The sequence below is a fragment of the Muntiacus reevesi genome, chromosome 14 (assembly GCF_963930625.1).
Source record: "Muntiacus reevesi chromosome 14, mMunRee1.1, whole genome shotgun sequence".
Classification (NCBI taxonomy): Eukaryota; Metazoa; Chordata; class Mammalia; order Artiodactyla; family Cervidae; genus Muntiacus; species Muntiacus reevesi.
Window position 1 is genome coordinate 23,370,156 of NC_089262.1, and position 19,408 is coordinate 23,389,563.

Here is a 19,408-nt window from a genome sequence, read left to right on the forward strand (position 1 = left end):
ATGTTTGAATTTATGATTTCACATTAAACATAGATACCAAAAGGTGCACTTCTTAATTTCTATTACTCTAACGAAAGGTTAGTTTTAAGTCTATCAAGATTTTGTGCAAAATTTAGTTCTCCCCTTTACAGTGTCTAATTATTTTGCTAGTGTTAATAATTGTATTGATAACAAGGAAACATTTATAGCTCTATCAGGTAAATACACATGTGTGTGAAAGACTTATGAGAAACATTTTTAAAAATTGGGAAAAAAGAAGTACTTTAAGAACTGCTACCCAAATCAAATGTATCTTCTATTATACTGAAATACATTTCTTTTACATACTTCATCAGGTATAATCGGAGAAGGCAAGAGCAAGTCACTCCAGTACTCTTGCCTAGAAAATCCCATGGATGGAGGAACCTGGTGGGCTGTAGTCCATGGGATCGCTACCAGTCGGACACGACTGAGCGACTTCACTTTCACTTTTCTCTTTCCTGCACTGGAGAAGGAAATGGCAACCCACTCCAGGGCTCTTGCCTGGAGAATCCCAGGGTCGGGGTAGCCTGGTGGGTTGCCGTCTATGGGGTCACACAGATTCGGACACAAATGAAGGGACTTAGCAGCAGCAGCAGCAGCAGGTATAATCCTGGAGTTGAAAGTTCAGCAGCTCAGTCGTGTCCAAATCTTTGCAACCCCATGAATTGCAGCACTCCAGGCCTCCCTGTCCATCACCAACTCCTGTGGTTTACTCAAATTCAAGTTCATCGAGTCAGTGATGCCATCCAACCATCTCATCCTCTGTTGTCTCCTTCTCCTCCTGCCCCCAATCCCTCCCAGCATCAGGGTCTTTTCCAATGAGTCAGCTCTTTGCATGAGGTGACCAAAGTATTGGAATTTCAGCTTCAGCATCAGTCCTTCCAATGAACACTCAGGACTGATCTCCTTTAGGATGGACTGGTTAGATCTCCTTGCAGTCCAAGGGACTTGCAAGAGTCTTCTCCAACACCACAGTTCAAAAGCATCGATTTTTCAGCGCTCAGCTTTCTTCACAGTCCAATTCTCACATCCATACATGACCATAGGGAAAACTATAGCCTTGACTAGAGGGACATTTGTTGGCAAAGTAATGTCTCTGCTTTTTAATATGCTATCTAGGTTGGTCATAACTTTCCTTCCAAGGAGTAAGCGTCTTTTAATTTCATGGCTGTAATCACCATCTGCAGTGATTTTGGAGCTCCCAAAAATAAAGTCAGTTGCTGTTTCCACTGTTTCCCCATCAACTTTCCATGAAGTGATGGGACCAGATGCCATGATCTTAGTTTTCTGAATGTTGAGCTTTAAACCAGCTTTTTCACTCTCCCCTTTCACTTTCATCAAGAGGCTTTCAGTTCTTCTTCACTTTCTGCCATAAGGGTGGTGTTATCAGCATATCTGACATAATCCTGGAGGAGGGCATGACAATCCGCTCTAGTGTTCTTGCCTGAAGAATCCCATGGACAGAGGAGCCTAGTTGGCTACTGTCCATACAGTTGTACAGAATCGGACACAACCAAAGCGATTTGGCAAGCAAGCATCAGGTATAATATCAGTTAAAGCATTGTTTATGATAGCTACAACTCCTCCTTCAGAGTTGCAGAGACACAGGAAAATTGTCTTTTAGTGCCCTTTATATTTCCTTTCCCTGATGATTCTTTATTTCCAGAAATCTTGTGAATCAAAAGAACTTTAAAGCTGTGTATCTTTAGGATGTGTATCTTTTTGAAATTAGAAAATCTTTAACAAATTATATCAATTCTATCACATTATGAGTCAGCATTCAGTGACTGTAGACCCTGAGAGAAGGAATATAATATCCCTAGAGGACAGTCTCTAGCCTGCTTGTTCAGTAATGGATCCCAGTAGTAAGACTGCATAACATGTAGTAAATTATCAATGAATATTTTTGAATGATATGTGTAATGAAATAAGAAGAAATATTGGAGAAGCAAAAATATTATAAAAGGTGTTTAAATTATCATGAGAAATATCTCTATGAGAATAAAATTTTACTATCTAAATTAAAATTGGTTCAATTAACAAATTTAGCAAAACTTAAATATTGAAGTAAATTGGAAAAGAGGAATATAATTTACTATAAATAATTTAATATTGTTTCTTGTTGAAGAGAACTGGAGATAATATGTAAATTGCAACTTCTAATTAGTGGCATAAAAATAAAAACAACAAAAATTTTTTAAAAAGCCATTTTTATTTTCAAAACATTTTAGTTGGAAAAAACAGTGAACTATAAGTTATCATTGAAAAGAGCTACTTATATAACATTTTTATACTGAACTTTAATATTCACCTTTATTCCAAGCCTTATAGATCTTATATACATATATTCATAATATATAACTATATGCAGAGAAATATGTTTCATTCAATAGTGTCAAAAATAGTCTGTGGTTTACTAGCAATATCTTAGCAAAGTAGTGAATACAATTCTGCCTCCACTGATACCTTCCAACCGTAGATGTTTATCTTGCTGTTAAACTGATCTCTATGGAGGCCTTGAGAAGGTGATAATTTGTATGTTTTATATATAGTATGGAAACATTACTTAAAATTTCCAGAAATATTTAATCTCTTCTACAAACAAGGGAATGCATTTCACATGATAACTCTTCACATATAAATAAATGATAGGTGTATTATATTAGACCAGCTTATTAGGTTTTTAAAAGTAAACCATGTAAGTGATCACATCCTCAATCTTGTTTTTCTTTTTCTTTTTAATTGTATTTTTAGAATACTTATAATTTCACAGTAAAATTGAGATAAGGGTGCAGAGGTTTTCTGTACATGCTCTACCCTTACACATGCCTGTATCCTCTATTTTCAACATAACTCTCCACATTGGTACCTTTGTTACAATTGATGAACCTATACTGACGCGCCCAAAGTTTGCAGTGATAAGTATCCATTCTTACAGTATCATAGAGATCATTTTCAGTGCCTTATTATTTCACAATCATAGGTGTAAGGAAAGATTATTTATATGTTTACATATTTACAATTTTACACAAATGATAGGTATTCACTTATATGAACTTTTAAAATATATTGATAATTCCTTAACTAGATTTTTCAACAAGCTATTCAGTTGTTTAGAAAAATAAACATACAGGAGAGCTTCAGCATGTGACAGTTCCAGTTCCAAAATATTTTGACAGAAATGCTCAGATTTTAATTATAGTTTATTTTAGATATCATTGACCTCAACCGTTTGTTTTACCTACACTTTCTCATTTGTGGAGAAAGACATTTCCTGACAAAATTTCTTTCAATCATTGAGAAGTCAATTTTCCAAATCTTCAAGTGTTAATCCCCTTCTTATTTTCTAGTGAATTTTGATCCAGTTCCATGGTAATGACCTTTGCTCATACTATGTAAGATATTTTGTGCCTGTTAATTTTTGAACATACAAGGAAATTCCATAATCTCATAATACTATGTTCCCACATATATAAATGTTATAATTTATATTATTTTCTATCACATAACTTATATTTTCTCCATTTAAATTTGCACTACCAAATAATACTACAAATTCTAATTTTATTTTTAGCACATAATTTAGTTTGTATGTGTGTGTGATATCTCTCAGTAAGGTTACCATGAGTGGTTGATTATCTTCTTGTCTTTCTTAGATATCTCGTCAGCATTATTCTATTCTTTTACTGATTCCCTTTTTAAACTTCTCTCTTGAATTATATGGTACCTAACTATGTATCCTGAGCTCCTTTTTGATATCTACTGCACAATATGTTGGCCTCTCGTGCTTGGGTTGGTGTATATTTAGGGTAATCATCATGACAACTGAAAGGTCACACTCTAAATCCAGTATCTCACAGCAGTTTTCTTAAGTTCTCACTATTGCTCCTTATTTACCAACATTTTTAAGAGCAGACTGTCAGCAAAACATGGCTAACATATGATGAAACTTCATGGATATGTTTCAGATATTTAAAATCTGGCATCTATTTAATGTTTTTTAAAATATTGTGAAAAGTCTGTCCTTACATGCCTCTGACATATTTAATGAACCTGTCAACTATCAGGCATTTTTTTTTTAATAATGTGTGTATAATTGACAGGTACAAGAGGCTGCAGTAGCATATGTAAAACATATTATTTATAAAAAGGTTAATATTTATATAGACAATTATAAAACCAATGTTCATTTTTGTACTTGCAATATGAGTGTTTTTAAATAAAGGCAAATATAAAAGGGGTGATGCTCTCTCTCTCTCTCTCTCTCTCTCTCTATATATATATATATATATATATATATATATATATATACATGCATACATATATATAGGAAGAAATAACTACTAGTCAAAAGAAAGAAAGAAACAAAACAAAAACAAGAAAACCCAGAAACTCAGCTATCCTATGTTGGTAGAATTGCTTGAATTTGTAGCAGAAAAATGAGTTGATCAGTCAAAATTGTGCTATTAATATATACTCTGCTTTCGAGTTTGTAATTTAATTTTAGAGTAAATGTCTACATACTTTGCTGTGTTGTTCTTAACCACTCAGTCATTCTTTGCAACCCCATAGACTATAGCTGTCAGACTCCTTTGTCCATGGGATTCTTCAGGCAAGAATAATGGAGTGGGTTGCCATTTCTTTCTCCAGGGGATCTTCCCCACCCAGGGATAGAACCCAGGTCTCCTGCACTGCAGGTAGATTCTTTACTGTCTGGGCAACCAGAGAAACCCAAGAATACTAGAGTGGATAGCTAATCCCTTCTCCAGGGGATTTTCCCAACCCAGGACTCAGGCCGGGGTCTCCTGCATGGTAGGCAGATTTTTTACCAGCTGAGCTACCAGAGGAGTCCCATTATCCTTTACAATGAGCCAAAGCAGTACACAGAATTTCACAGTCTTAGTTAGACCTTGTTAATAAAGTTCTACTATTGATGACCTCAACTCTAATACCAGAAAATGTGGGCCTCCAACTTAGTCTTAATACATTTTTGAAAGATATATATACATACGTGGGAGGAAAAAAAAGATCCCCCATGAAGAACAGTGACCAAACTTTTGTTTGTTTGTTGGCTTTTTGAGGAGCACAAATCTTGAATCTTTAAGTGTGCTTTGAAGCAAGGAGTTACAGAGATTATCACATTCTTAGTCTTTCAAATAAGTGGTTTTCTCTTTGTCAAATATCTATGAAGTAGTAACTTCCAACTCTTTTTGCCTTTCATTTATGTAAACCCTAAGTTAGTGGAGAATTTTCCCAAATATGGAGACGTTAGAAGTGTGCCATAATTTTTGCTGTCAAGTGTATCTGGGATATGTATTATTTATTGGATGTTCTTGGTTGATTTTCCCAGTTGAGTAAATATGTGTTCTTTCAATTTGCATAATCAAGCCTCTTGGTGTCTCTCTCTATGTCTTTCTATCTTTGTTTGGTTCCTCTCTCTCTTTCTCTGTTTTCTTTTTCTTTCTCTCTTCCTCTCTCTCCCTCTCTCTCTTTTTTTTTTGGTTGGGAGGAGGTTGGTTGTTTGCTTCAGGAACCAATCCAGTATCGTGCATTAAATTGTGTTGCCATGTGTCTGGTCTTTCATCTGAAAGAGTTCTGTACCACTCTTTATATTTCATAAGATTATTTTTTAAATTTTAAAATTGTTTTATTAAATTGTAACTTTTAACATTTTTTGTTCTATGAATTTTATATAATATTTTGTCTTCATTTTTATTTTTCCTTTTCATCTTCTATTTTTCTTATTGCAATTAATTCTTTAATTTATGTCTCTTATTTAGTCAAGGATTTTATTAACACATTTTAATTATTTTGAGTTTTATCACCTCTGTAGATCTTCCTATTCTTCAGTCATCTCATACTAATTACTGATTTTCTCATAGACTCCTTCTTTTTCAAATTTCCTTTTTAGTTATAAATTATTGGTCTGAGCTTCAGGTTTTTTATGTATCTCTGTATTCATTCTTTGTTATTGTTCATTTCTTTGGATTCTTAATCTAAGTTTTCAGTATTAATTGCTCACTTATTTCATAGTACTTTCTGTTCCTTTCAAGTTTGTATCACGTGATTTTCCTGTAGGAGGTGATCAGAATAATTTTTTTTCTTTCATAATCCCAGAGCTCCCTCTTCTGTTTTTTTCTGTGAAGTTTTTACAAAATATGGTATTTTATCTTAGATCAGCCACCTCTGTCTTTTCTCACACTTTTAGCTGCACATATTTCTCTTCCTCCACTATTTCTATCCTGGCATAATTTCCATTCTATTTTCAGCAGTTTCTACTCAGTACAGGGGTCTTTGTCCAGGCTAGCCAGATTTTATGGATATTACAGGTTCATAGGGCCCATACCACTTCATCTCTTGCAACCTCCTCACACTTCCTTTATCCTTATGTTAGTGCTTGTAGCATCTCTCATGATTTCATCTCACCTCCAGTGGGCCCAACATCTTTCCTGTTGGGAGCATTTGACAGTTCTGTAGTTCTTTGATTTTCATGCCTCCCACACAGTTACTCTTTTTACCAATACTGGTATTGTGGCTATTGCTGGTTTACTAGCTGGTCAAGATACTTTTCATCTAGATGTTGTGAATGGGTGTTTGGTTTAGCTCTTCTGATTGCCTAGTCTCATTTTATGTGAGAATTTAGAGAGATATAAAAGGAGAAAGAAAAACTATATTGTGCCCATTAACTTTTTCTTGAGATCTCCTGTTCTACTTTTATTTTTTTTTAAGGCATTTATTTTATATTTATGCCGTGATGCATGGCATGTGGGATCTTAGTTCCCTGTCCAGGGATCAAATCCATGCCTCCTGCATTGGAAATGTGGAGTCTTAGCCCCCTGACTGAACAGGGAAATAGCCCCTGTTCTATTTGAAAACCATCTTCTAACTATTTTATTCTTCCAAGCTACTAAATCTGCTTTCTGGTTTTGTCAGGATATCCAATGATATGCCTGTGTGATTAACTTTGGTTCAATACATTCTTTAAACACTCATGTATCTACTCTGCCTATATTTTGTATTTTCCAAGAAATAAAATAAACAAATAAATTAATTCACTAATGAGGAATCATTAATATAGTAAAAAAAAAGTTCAAAGAATACTTGAAAAACTGAGTATTTATAGACATCAAAGAAAGACTGTGGGCACAAAATCACAAAGTTAGATACATACATTTAATATCTCTCAGGCAATAATAGCTCTAAATACACAGGGTTCTTTTTTTAATATATAACTAGAAACTTTGAATCTCAAATTAATAGAAAACTCCATTTTAGCATGTACATTGAGAGTAAATAGCACGTAGGATATTCCTTGAAAATAAAGTCGTCCTTGGGTTTACTTGATAGACAAGGCTCCAGTGTGACCCCAGAAGGTCATTCAGCCATCATTTTGCTTCATCTTCAAGTTATTGAAGTATTTCTTAATAATATGTACTATGTTATGCACATTTTATTATTAAAGAAACTGAGGCAGAGACTGAATAACTCACCGAAGATTACCTATCTTGAAAGGGTCAGAGCCAAGGTTGAAAATCATACAGTGTGGCTCTAGAGAAATTTCTACATTAAAATATTTACACCGTGCTGCTATAATTTTACAGCAAGAAACAAGATAGCATTACTGAATACGTGAAGGAACAAAATAAGCTAAAGGAACAACAGAATCTATAACATGTAATGGTTTAAAGAACAAGTTTGTTTCTCTCTCATGTAACCATTTAAGGCAGATGATGTTGATTTTAAAGTCACTGAAATCACTGCCTTTCTAGTTTCCTGAAAGGAGAGAAGACGGTGAAGGAGTATGTCTGTGTGTATGGAGATTTTTATGCATCGGTCAAAGCACATCTAACTGAAACTGTTTTATTAGTGATATGGTCTTATTAACTGAAGATTCCAGAGATTTATAGTTATGTGCACAAATTGGGGCATGATGGACACTTTTTAACAGCTCACAGTCTCGATAACATTTGCATATATTGACTTAAACACATTAGTGAATTTAAAATATTATTAAAGTCTTTTACAGTTTTTTATCATTTCAAAAAAGTCTAAACATTTTTATATTTCTAATTTTGAAAATTTATGGTCCTTCTGGATTTTGTTATTCCAAAAATGCTACAAAGAATATCCCTATAGTTAAAGCTATAAAGCAAATTTTGAGGTTTCACACACACACACACATACACACACACACACACACACATCTCTGTGTGTATTTTATATTACATGTATCCCAGGTGGCGCTAGTGGTTAAGAGTCTGCTTGCCAATGAGGAAGATATAGGAGACGTGGGTCCATCCCTGTGTTCAGAAGATCTCCTGGAGGGTATGGCAACCCACTGTAACATTCTGACCTGGAGAATTCCATGGACACAAGAGCCTGGCAGGCTACAGTCTGTAGGGTCACAAAGAATTGGACACAACTGAAGCGACTTAGCACACACACATGCATACACACATATATATGTATATATGTCCTCATTATGTATATATATATATGTATATATATATATGTATATATACACACACATATATATGTCCTCATTGAAACTACATAAGATGATTTTAAATGTTCTTTGTATAACAAATAATATTAATTATTGATCTTAAAAGTTGAAGTTGCTTATACTCTCATATTATTTTATAGGTAATTTAATAATGTGTTAGCTCAAGTATTCTGAAATACAAAAGAGACAATGCACAAAGCATAGAAAGTGAATATTTATTAGAATAAAAATATTATATTAATATTATTTAATTAACTAATAGCAATCACAAACTACTAAAATTTTTATAAATTTCAGTTTAAATTTCTCTTGTGAATTATCTCAATGTTTCTATGTCTTTATCTCTACTTATATCCATTGTTTTTACCATGTACATTTACTCTAAGTCTGTGGAAAATTTTACTTTTCAAAGATGTCCATCCGCAACATCTCCCATCTTCCATGTCTTAGCACAATGTGAGTTGCCACTTCCCAACAAAATATAAAGTCTAATTCTGCTCCAAGTGAATAAGATCTAGCTTTATGACTTACTTGTAATCAATACAACGCGGTGTAATATTCACTGCACCACTTCCGGGTCTCAGTCAGGAAAAGTTCATGCAGCTTCTACATGTCACGCTTTGGATTCTTTCTCTGAAGAAATCGCCGTGTAAACTCTAACTATTCTGGAACCATCATGCATGAGTGGTTGTGTTTACCCATTAAGGGTAACAGTGCTCACTGGGAACAAAATTGCAGGCGTTTCAGCTCAAATCCAAGACCGGTTAATGCAGTCAACTTGGATCCTCTGACTCAGCCTGTTCACTACCTGAGGACTATTCAGTGACAAAAGTCAATGCCATATCAAGTAAGAGAATCATCCAGCCAATCTAAACTATACTCTAGCTATTCAGAATCTGTGATGTATAAATACAAGGCTTGTTGTGCTAAGCCCTTATGATTGGGGTTATTTTTTTATACAGCAGTGCTAACTGGAACACAACACTGTCTCAGTTTGATTTCATTTTCCTTCTTTGATCACTATACTGTCAGCAGGGAAGATACTTGACAATTGCATACATATTCCTGTTGTTTCTGGTTCTCCTGTCATCACTGTTAGAAGGATATGACTGGGCTAGCAGACTGTTTTCATCAGCATAGTAAGGAACACGGACAGCAGTGCTGATCTAATGAAGCTTCACCGGATAAGCCCAGCCTGGAGAACAAACCCAGGCTATTAGCACACAAGTGAGCCCAGCATCTCATAGACTCCTCAGCAAGCCATGACAGAATCAGCAAAGGCAAATGAGATCACCTGAATTCCAGTCAATGCATAGAAGTATTTGATTTTTAGTCCAGAGATACCTGATGCATAGTATTCCAACAAGATTTCTCATTGCACAAACTGAATTATTTGAGGTTAAAGAGTTTGCTATTCCTTTTTTTTTTTTTTTTTTTTTAATTTTCTACATACTCTTTAAGTATAAAAGCCCCACGGACTATAGCCCACCCGGCCCCTCTGTCCATGGAATTTTGGAGACAAGAATACTGGAGTGGGTTGTCATTCCCTTCTCCAGGGGTTCTTCCCAATCTAGGGACTTAATTCCAGTATCCTGCATTGCAGGCAGATTCTTTACCGCTAAGTCACCAGGAAGTCCTTAAATATAATACAACCTACTAAAATATGCATAACTATATTTTCAGTGTCTTTTCTTATTAGATATTCACTTTTAAATATCTATATGTTTTCTCCAGTTTTAACAGTAAATAAATGCATATATTGAGTAATGCTCTCAATTTCATTCAAACAACAGCAATATATGTTTACTGATACAGTTAAATGGTATTTAGGATATATACACAACATTAGCTAGTTATTCTTGATAATGCAGAGCAACAGAAGTCAGCAAAAACTGCAATCCAATCAGTGTACTATGTAAAGAAATGTAAGATTCACTGAAATTTGCAAAAGATTGTCCTGATAAATAGAACCTAAGTACTTACAGCTTGTGTGTAACATAAATATTCCATTTACAGGGAAAGATAGGGCTAAAAGATTTTTGTTTAATATTCACTATAGACAAAATCAGGGTAATTTTGGCAAGTTTTATAGTATATATTTATCTTTATTTTCTTGTTGCCATCTAATATCTTTTTTTCCTCTAATACATGTACTTTTGAGAGTGTGTGATGAAATTCAGTTCAGCTCAGTTCAGTCCCACAGTCATGTCTGATTCTTTGTGAACCCATGGAGTGTAGCACAGCAGACTTCGATGACCACCACCAACCCTTGGACCTTACTCAAACACATGTCCATCGAGTCAGCGATGCCATCCAAGCATCTCATCCTCTGTCATTCCCTTCTCCTCCTGCCTTCAATCTTTCCCAGCATCAGGGTCTTTTCCAATGACTCAGTTCTTCATATCAAGTGGCCAAAGTATTGGACTTTCAGCATCAGCATCAGTCCTTCCAATGAATATTCAGGACTGATTTCCTTTAGGGTGGGCTTTCAAGAGGTTCTTTAGTTCTTCTTTGCTTTCTGCCATAAGGGTGGTATCATCTGCATATCTTAGGTTATGGATTTTTTCCCCTCGAAATCTTGATTCCAGCTTGTTCTTCATCCAGACTGGCATTTTGCATGATATACTCTGCATATAAGTTAAATTAGCAGGGTGACTATATACAGTCTTGATGTACTCCTTTCCCAATTTGGAACCAGTCTGTTGTGCAGCACTTTCACAGCATCATCTTTTAGGATTTGAAATAGCTCAGCTGGAATTCCATCACCTCCACTAGCTTTGTTTATAGTGATGCTTCTTAAGGCCCACTTGACTTTGCACTCTAGGATGTCTGGCTCTAGGTGAGTGATCACACCATGGTGTTTATCTGGGTCATGAAGGTTTTTTTTATAGTTCTTCTGTATATTCTTTCCACTTCTTCTTAATAGCTTCTGCTTCTGTTAGGTCCATACCATTTGTGTCTTTATTGTGCCCATCTTTGCATGAAATTTTCCCTTGGTGTCTCTAATTTTCTGAAGAGATCTCTAGCCTTTCCTGCTTTATTGTTTTCCTCTATTTCTTTGCATTGATCATTAAGGAAGGCTTTCTTATCTCTCCTTGCAATTCTTTGGAACTATGCATTCAAATGGGTATATCTTTCCTTTTCTCCTTTGCATTTAGCTTCTCTTCTTTCCTCAGTTATTTGTAAGGCCTCTTTAAACAATCATTTTGCCTTTTTTGAATTTTTCTTGGGGATGGTCTTGATCCCTGCCTCCTGTACAATGTCATGAACCTCTGTCCATAGTTCTTCAGGCACTCTGTCTATCAGGTATAATCCCTTGAATCTATTTGTCACTTCCATTGTTGATGGATGAGTAGAAGGACATGCACTAATCTTCTCCTACAAAAACTCCAAAAAAAGTACAACTCACTGCTGAATAGCTGTTGACAGGAGAATATCGATCCCACCAAAAAAAGATACCGTGCATCCAAGGGCAAAGGAGAAGCCCCAGCAAGATGGTTGGAGGGGTGAAATTGTGTTTAGAATCGAATCCCGTACCCACCAGAGATGCTCAGATGGCTCAAACAAAACCTTATCAGCACCAGGAGACCCCACAGAGACTGAACCAGAACTACCTTTGAGTGTTTGAGTGTCTCCTGAGATGGTATGGGTCAGCAGTGGCCTGCCACAGGGGCAGGAGTTCTAGATGCAGCAGACCTGGGTATGCCCTAAGCCCTCTTGGAAAAGGTCTCCATTAACTCCACAGTAGAGCCTCCAGAACTTACACAGTACTGGGGAAACAGACTCTTGGAGGGCACAAACAAAACCCTGTGCACACCAGGACTCAGGAGAAAGGAACATTGACCCTACAAGAGGCTAACCCAGACTTGCCTATGGGTGTCAGTGAATGTCCAGCAGAGGTGTGGATTGGCGGTGGCCTGCTGCAGGGTTAGGGGCACTGATTGCAGCAGTGCCTGCATGGGACCTTTTGAAGAAGATCACCATTATCTTCATTACCTCCAATATAGTTTGGCCTCAGGTCAAACAACAGTAAGGGAACACAGCCCTGCCCATCAATAGAAAACTGGATTAAAGATTTACTGAACATGGTCCCACCCATCAGAACAAGACCCAGTTTCCCCCACAGTCAGTCTCTCCCATCAGGAAGCTTCCATAAGCCTCTTACCCTTATCCATAAGAGGGTAGACAGTATGAAAACAACAGTCACAGCAAACTAATCAAACTGATCACATGGACTACAGCCTTGTCTAACTCAATTAAACTATGAGTCATGCCCTATAGGACCACCCAAGGTGGATAGGTTATGGTGGAGAGTTCTGACAAGATGTGGTCCACTGGAGAAGGGAATGGCAAACCACTTCAGTATTCTTTCCTTGAGAACCCCATAAACAGTATGAAAGGGAAAAAAGATAGGATACTGAAAGAGGAACTCCCCAGGTCAGTAGGTGCCCAATATGCTACTGGAGAAGAGTGGAGAAATAACTCCAGAAAGAATGAAGAGATGGAACCAAAGCAAAAACAACACTCAGTTGTGGATGTGACTGGTGATGGAAGTAAAGTCCAATACTGTAAAGAACAATACTGCATAAGAACCTGGAATGTTAGGTCTATGAATCAAGGTAAACTGAAAGCGGTTACACAGGAGATGGCAAGAGTGAACATTGGCATTTTAAGGAACAGTGAACTAAAATGGACTGGAATGGGCTAATTTACTCAGATGACCATTATATTTACAACTGTGGGCAAGAAGTCCTTAGAAGAAATGGAGTAGCCCTCATAGTCAACAAAAGACTTTGAAATGCAGTACTTAGATGCAATCTCAAAAATGACAGAATAATCTCTGTTTGTTTCCAAAGCAAACCATTCAATATGACAGAAATACAAGTCTATGCCCCTACAAGTAATGCTGAAGAAGCTGAAGTTGAACAGATTTATGAAGACCTACAGGAGTTTCTAGAACTAATACCCCAAAAAGATATCCTTTTCATTATAAGGGACTGGAATTCAAAAGTAGGAAGTCGAGAGATACCTGGAGTAACAGGAAAATTTGGCCTTGGAGTACAAAATGAAGCAGGGCAAAGGTTAATAGAGTTTTGCCAAGAGAATGCACTGGTCATAGAAAACACCCTCTTCCAACAACACAAGAGAAGACTCTACACATAGACATCACCAGATAGTCAATAGCAAAATCAGATTGATTATATTCTTTGTAGCCAAAAATGGAGAAGCACTATACAGTCAGCAAAAACAAGACCAGAAGCTGACTTTGGCTCAGATCAGGAACTCCTTATTGTCAAATTCAGACTTAAATTGAAGAAAGTAGGGAAAACCACTAGATCATCCAGGTATAACCTAAATCAAATCCCTTATGATTATACAGTGGAAGTGGTGAAGTTAATTGAGTAAAAGCAGGAACAATTTCTCATAATAGATAAACATAAAACATATGTGATTAAGGAAAGTGTTGATTTGATCAAGAAGCTAGATCTCTTCAGCGATAAAGGTCTGGCATGTGATTTGTTTTCAAGCTTGTTACTCTATTGTTTATCTTGAAAAGAGGTCAAAAATCCCTTGCTTTATATTGATACCCTAGAATTAGAGAAGAAACCTTGATACAAATGAGAGTTATCAATTGAAGCCACTTTTATTAAATGATGTAGGCTAAATAATCTACCCCCTCCTTTTTTTTTTTTTTTTCTTTTGTGGCTTCATTCAGAATCAGCCATAGCGTCTTAAAAGCTGCCCGAGTGGAACTGTTGTTGTTGTTGTTGTTTTTCCAACAGTTATATCTTGTGAAGACACTCAAAATTAGTAGTGTAGCATCTTCAGATTTAGCTAAATGAGTTTATTTTCCACTAAAGCTGTGTTCTTTTTGACCTAATTCTTCAAATTTTAAATGTTCAACAGGATTGATGAGGCTATTTAGCTCAAACCAACTAGCGAGAATATACATTTACATATATATTTCAATCTAGAACCACATTTTCTAGTCAGACTTTAGATCACAGGATAATATAAGTATATACTGTGGAAGAGACTAGATTAGGAATGAATGCATGTTATTAAATTTTAAAAAGCAAAGGCTTAGTAGTTTCTTCTTTGTCATGATTCCAACCAATTTTTGTCAATGACTAGAAAAATCTGTTTGGGCTTCCCTGGTAACTCAGTAGTAAAGAATCCACCTGCTAAGTAGGGGATGTTTGTTCGATCCCTGGGTCAGGAAGATCACTTGGAGAAGGAAATGGCTATTCACTCCAGTATTCTTTCCTAGAGATTCCATGGACAGAGGAGAATGGCAGGCCACAGTCCATGGGGTCTCAAAAGAGTCAGATATGTCCTAGCAACTAAACAACAGAAAATAATCCATTTGACATAACTAAAATCAAATTCAGAGGTTGTGGTAGTGTATTTAGTCTGCTATAGCAAAATGCTATAAACTGTATGACTTATAAACAAATTGATTTCTCACTGCTCTGAGGCTGGTTAAGTCCAAGATCAAAGTGTCTGATGAAGGATTAGTTCCTGGTTAATAGAGGGTACCTTCTTACTCTACCCTCACATGTAGGGATGAAGAATCTCTCTAGGGCTTCTCTTACAAAGACATTAAACCCATTCATGAAAGATTTGTCTTCATGACCTGACCACCACCTAGAGGCACCACTTTCTTTTGTGAACAGAGCACATACCAACTTAATGTAAATTATCCAAACTAATTTAATTTTCTTGCAGTCCTTGATTTCCATCCTTCCATTCTAATTTATAAGTCATTACCCTGATTGTAGGTCTTTCTTGGAGTTGTTCTGACATTAATATCACAAGGGAAAATTCTATAGTGTGCTGTTCTAAATTTATTTTATTAGTGAGTTCTGGTTCCCTGGAGAAGCTTCCTTAATGTATTCTGCATTGCAGCTCCACTCTCCAAAGTTGTTTGCTCAGTTTATTAACATTCAGTATATTATTATTGATATTAATTTTACAATCAATATAAGTATACATTAATATTTAGCAACATATTTTATATAGTTCCTTAGTTAAACTAAATAGTCACTTTTGGGGAACCAATGCTTTAAAGCCATCTGGTAATGAGGCTATCCATTATTTAAAAATAAACAAAGCAAAATAAACACAAACAAGCAAACAAAATATCTGCCCAAGTTATTCAGATATATAACTGGTATAAATATTCAGAATTCTATTTCTCTTTGATTGATTTTTGCTACAGTGTTTGTAGCTAATGTCTCTTCTCAGAAAAGAATGTAGATGGAAAAACAGAAATTCAATAAGAAAGAAAAATAAATGAAAGGAAAGGCTTAGATTATTTATTATGGCACACTTACTATATTTACCTATTTTCTTTCTATTTGTACTATATAATAAGTATTAACTATCTGTTGGTCTTGATTCCTTTGCAGTGCAATCGTTATTTCAATAGCATTATAATATATTGTAGGTTGATGAAGGGGAAAACGTCATGCTAATCTTCAAAATCTTCAATAGCGTGACTTTGAAGATTAGCATGACGTTTTCCCCTTCATCAACCTACAATATATTATAATGCTAATTTTATCCTAAATATAGTATGCTATGGATTAACCAGCAGTAAAGAATCCATCTGCAATATAGGTAATGTGAGAGAAGCAGGCTTAAACCCTGGGTCTGGAAGATATCCTCAGGAAAGAAATGGCAACCCACTCCAGTATTCTTGCCAGGAAAATCCCATGGACAGAGGAGCCTGGCAGGCTGTTTTCCAAAGCATTACAAAGAATTGGACATGACTGAGAGACTGAACACACACACACACACACACACACACACACACACACACACCCCTATTGTTTTTTATTTCTAGATTTGTTGCAATTTCAAATCAACTTCATATTCTTCCATCATTTGACCATTCTGTAATTTACACTGAAATATTTATTTTGAGCTTAGAGAACAGTTGTCTTCCTATATTATTTCCTCCTTCAGTAATTTGGACTTTGACTCATTTGTTTTGCGATGGATATATCAGTGTACATAGAACTGTTGCTGCTGCTGCTGCCAAGTCACTTCAGTTGTATCCGACTCTGTGTGACCCCATAGACGGCAGCCCACCAGCCTCCCCCATCTCTGGGATTCTCCAGGCAAGAACACTGGAGTGGGTTGCCATATCCTTCTCCAATGAGTGAAAGTGAAAAGTGAAAGTGAAGTCGCTTAGTCGTGTCCTACTCTCAGCGACCCCATGGACTGCAGCCCACCAGGCTCCTCCATCCATGGGATTTTTCAGGCAAGAGTACTGGAGTGGGGTGCCATTGCCTTCTCTGACATAGAACTGTTAGGTAGAATAGAAAACAAGAGTCCAAAATGGCCGTAGCTAAAAGACAAGGAAGGGAAAAGCCCATGAAAATAGAATAAAGGAAGGTCAGAGACCTGGAGTGAGGACTGCAGGTAGAACAGCACTCCTGGCCAAGCCCAATTTGCATAGGGCAGGCCCAGGGGGAAGAAGAAAAACGTATAAAAGGTGGAGCCAAAAGGCTCTCGCTCTCTCTCTCTCCCCCCCCCACTGCCTGCATGGGCTCTCTCCCCCTTGCGTGCAGGCGCTCTTTCTCTCTTTCCTATGCGCTGGGGCACTCTTCTCTTGTGTCTTTGCATCGACATGCCCTCAAGCCTCGAAGATGGATTTTCCTGCTATTATCTAAATAAAATAGAGCTGTAACACGGACCTGTAACACTGATTTGTCTAAGAGCTATAACACGGTCCGTTCGAGACTTGAGAGCTATAACATGGTCTGTCCAACACCCAAGAGCTGTGACACGCCAAGGGGGGCTTTGATGTCCGTCACTCCAAATCTTTGTTGTGACGAGACAAACCGAGGAGCACACACTCTCCTGACAGAACTATGAGACATGTCATCTGTTGAGCCCAGCGTGTAGCTAAAGGACACAGCTGTTTTTCCAGAAAACATATAGAATGACTATTGCATGAATTTTAGTGACATTTTTACCTATTATTAGAAGAAAAGCATCTATTATTGAATTTTTACTCTTACTTTTCTGTAACTAAATTGTAAATAAATAATTTAAAAATCCATAAATATTCTATATATTATAATAGTCCCTCTAAAAACTGAGTAGGTATATCTGTAGGTGAAAATAGTTTGACTATTTTGAACACATGCTTTGATTCACTACCCTTCATTGAGAATTATATAATTGTGGGAACATCTGCATTTGGAAAGTTTATTATTTTCCTGCAAGTCAACAGTATTCAAAACAAAAATATTTTGCATATTGTATATTTAACTTAGCAAGCTATCATACTGTGCTTCCTTGACACTCATCACAAAATGAAGTCATTTTGTTTTCTTAAAATCAAACAATTGTTGTAATTGCAGACTAGTTTATGGCTATCTTCACCAAAACTATAAGTGTATTAATTGTCGAGCCCATAAGCAACTTTTCACAAAGTGATTACATTGTTTAAAATATAATGAGAAGAAATGGCATTTCAACAGATAATAACCTTGTTTTATTCCCCGCAAAACAAAAATAATGCTTTCTGATTCTCATTATAGATATGGAATTGTCTGTACAAAAGAAGTAGAGATCCTTTCTTTCTTTTCAAGCATACTTCATCATTTTAGTTCCATAAACTTTTGAGTGCATTCTTAAGGCTATTAGTGTTTGCATACCTTTTGAATCTTAAACTTCGCATGCTTATTATATAAACATTCAAAAAACGGGTCAATTACTTAAGCTTAGTTTACATTAAGTTTTTACCTAAAATGATAACTATTTGAGCTGTTATAAATCCCCAATTCCTATCATATATGAATATATTTATAGAGCATAGCATTTCTGTAATCCTATATTAGATATGAAAAAAAACAAATTTCAGGAAATCAACTAATAAATGTGAGATCCAGATTTTGAATAGAGACCAGATATAAAACAGTCTGATGTTTGTTCCACTAGACTACAGTGATTTCATCAGCTCTATCAGTGAAGGTCATGGAATGAACTGATATAATATTAACAGAATTACAGGTATAGCAACAACTGTAATAGCTACACTCATTTATTCATTCCTTTTTCATGTCAGGGACCTTAACTCAGCAAGTTGCATTTTAAAACTGCAACTATGAAAATGGGGAAAAAAAAAAAAAAAGTAGCAAAAGTTAAGTAAACCTGCCCAGGGCATTTTTAAAATAAAACAATATTAGGTTCTATTATCCACAGAATTCAAATTAATTCTCCATACAGTAAATTTAATTACCTAGAATGCTATAGGGAGTATGAAAAATCTCAGTTAATTATTATATTTTCTAGAGAATATGATGATTAGCTATTTTAAAAGTCTTGGAGCTTAATAGAATTAGCCCAGTGTTAAACATATTATTATCCTTTTGAAGAGTCAGAAACTACACTTACAGTACCTCAGAGTTCTTATTGTGTGCATGAATTGCCACTATTTAGAATGTATGGGTTAGAACAGACTAAGAAAATTGAGGGAGGTAGAATTCTAAATGAACTGACTTTTCTGAAGATAGTTGAGAGTTAATCACTGGGCCTCTAGGGTACTCTTTAACACATTTCTCTTATAATGTTAAAGAAGACTTCAGCAAGCCATTAAGACAGTTTAGTTTTCTAAGTAGGAGAAGGAAATGGCAACCTACTCCAGTATTCTTGCCTGGAGAATCCCAGGGACAGAAGAGCCCGTTGGGCTGCCATCTATGAGGTTGCACAAAGTCGGACACTACTGAAGCAACTTAGCAGCAACAGCAGCAGCTTTCTAAGTATAGAAATGACTACCAAGGTAAACTTAGAAACTGAAAAAAATAGGATAGTTATTACTACTATACCTATAAGCATTTGGTCAGGATAAACTATGTACAAATA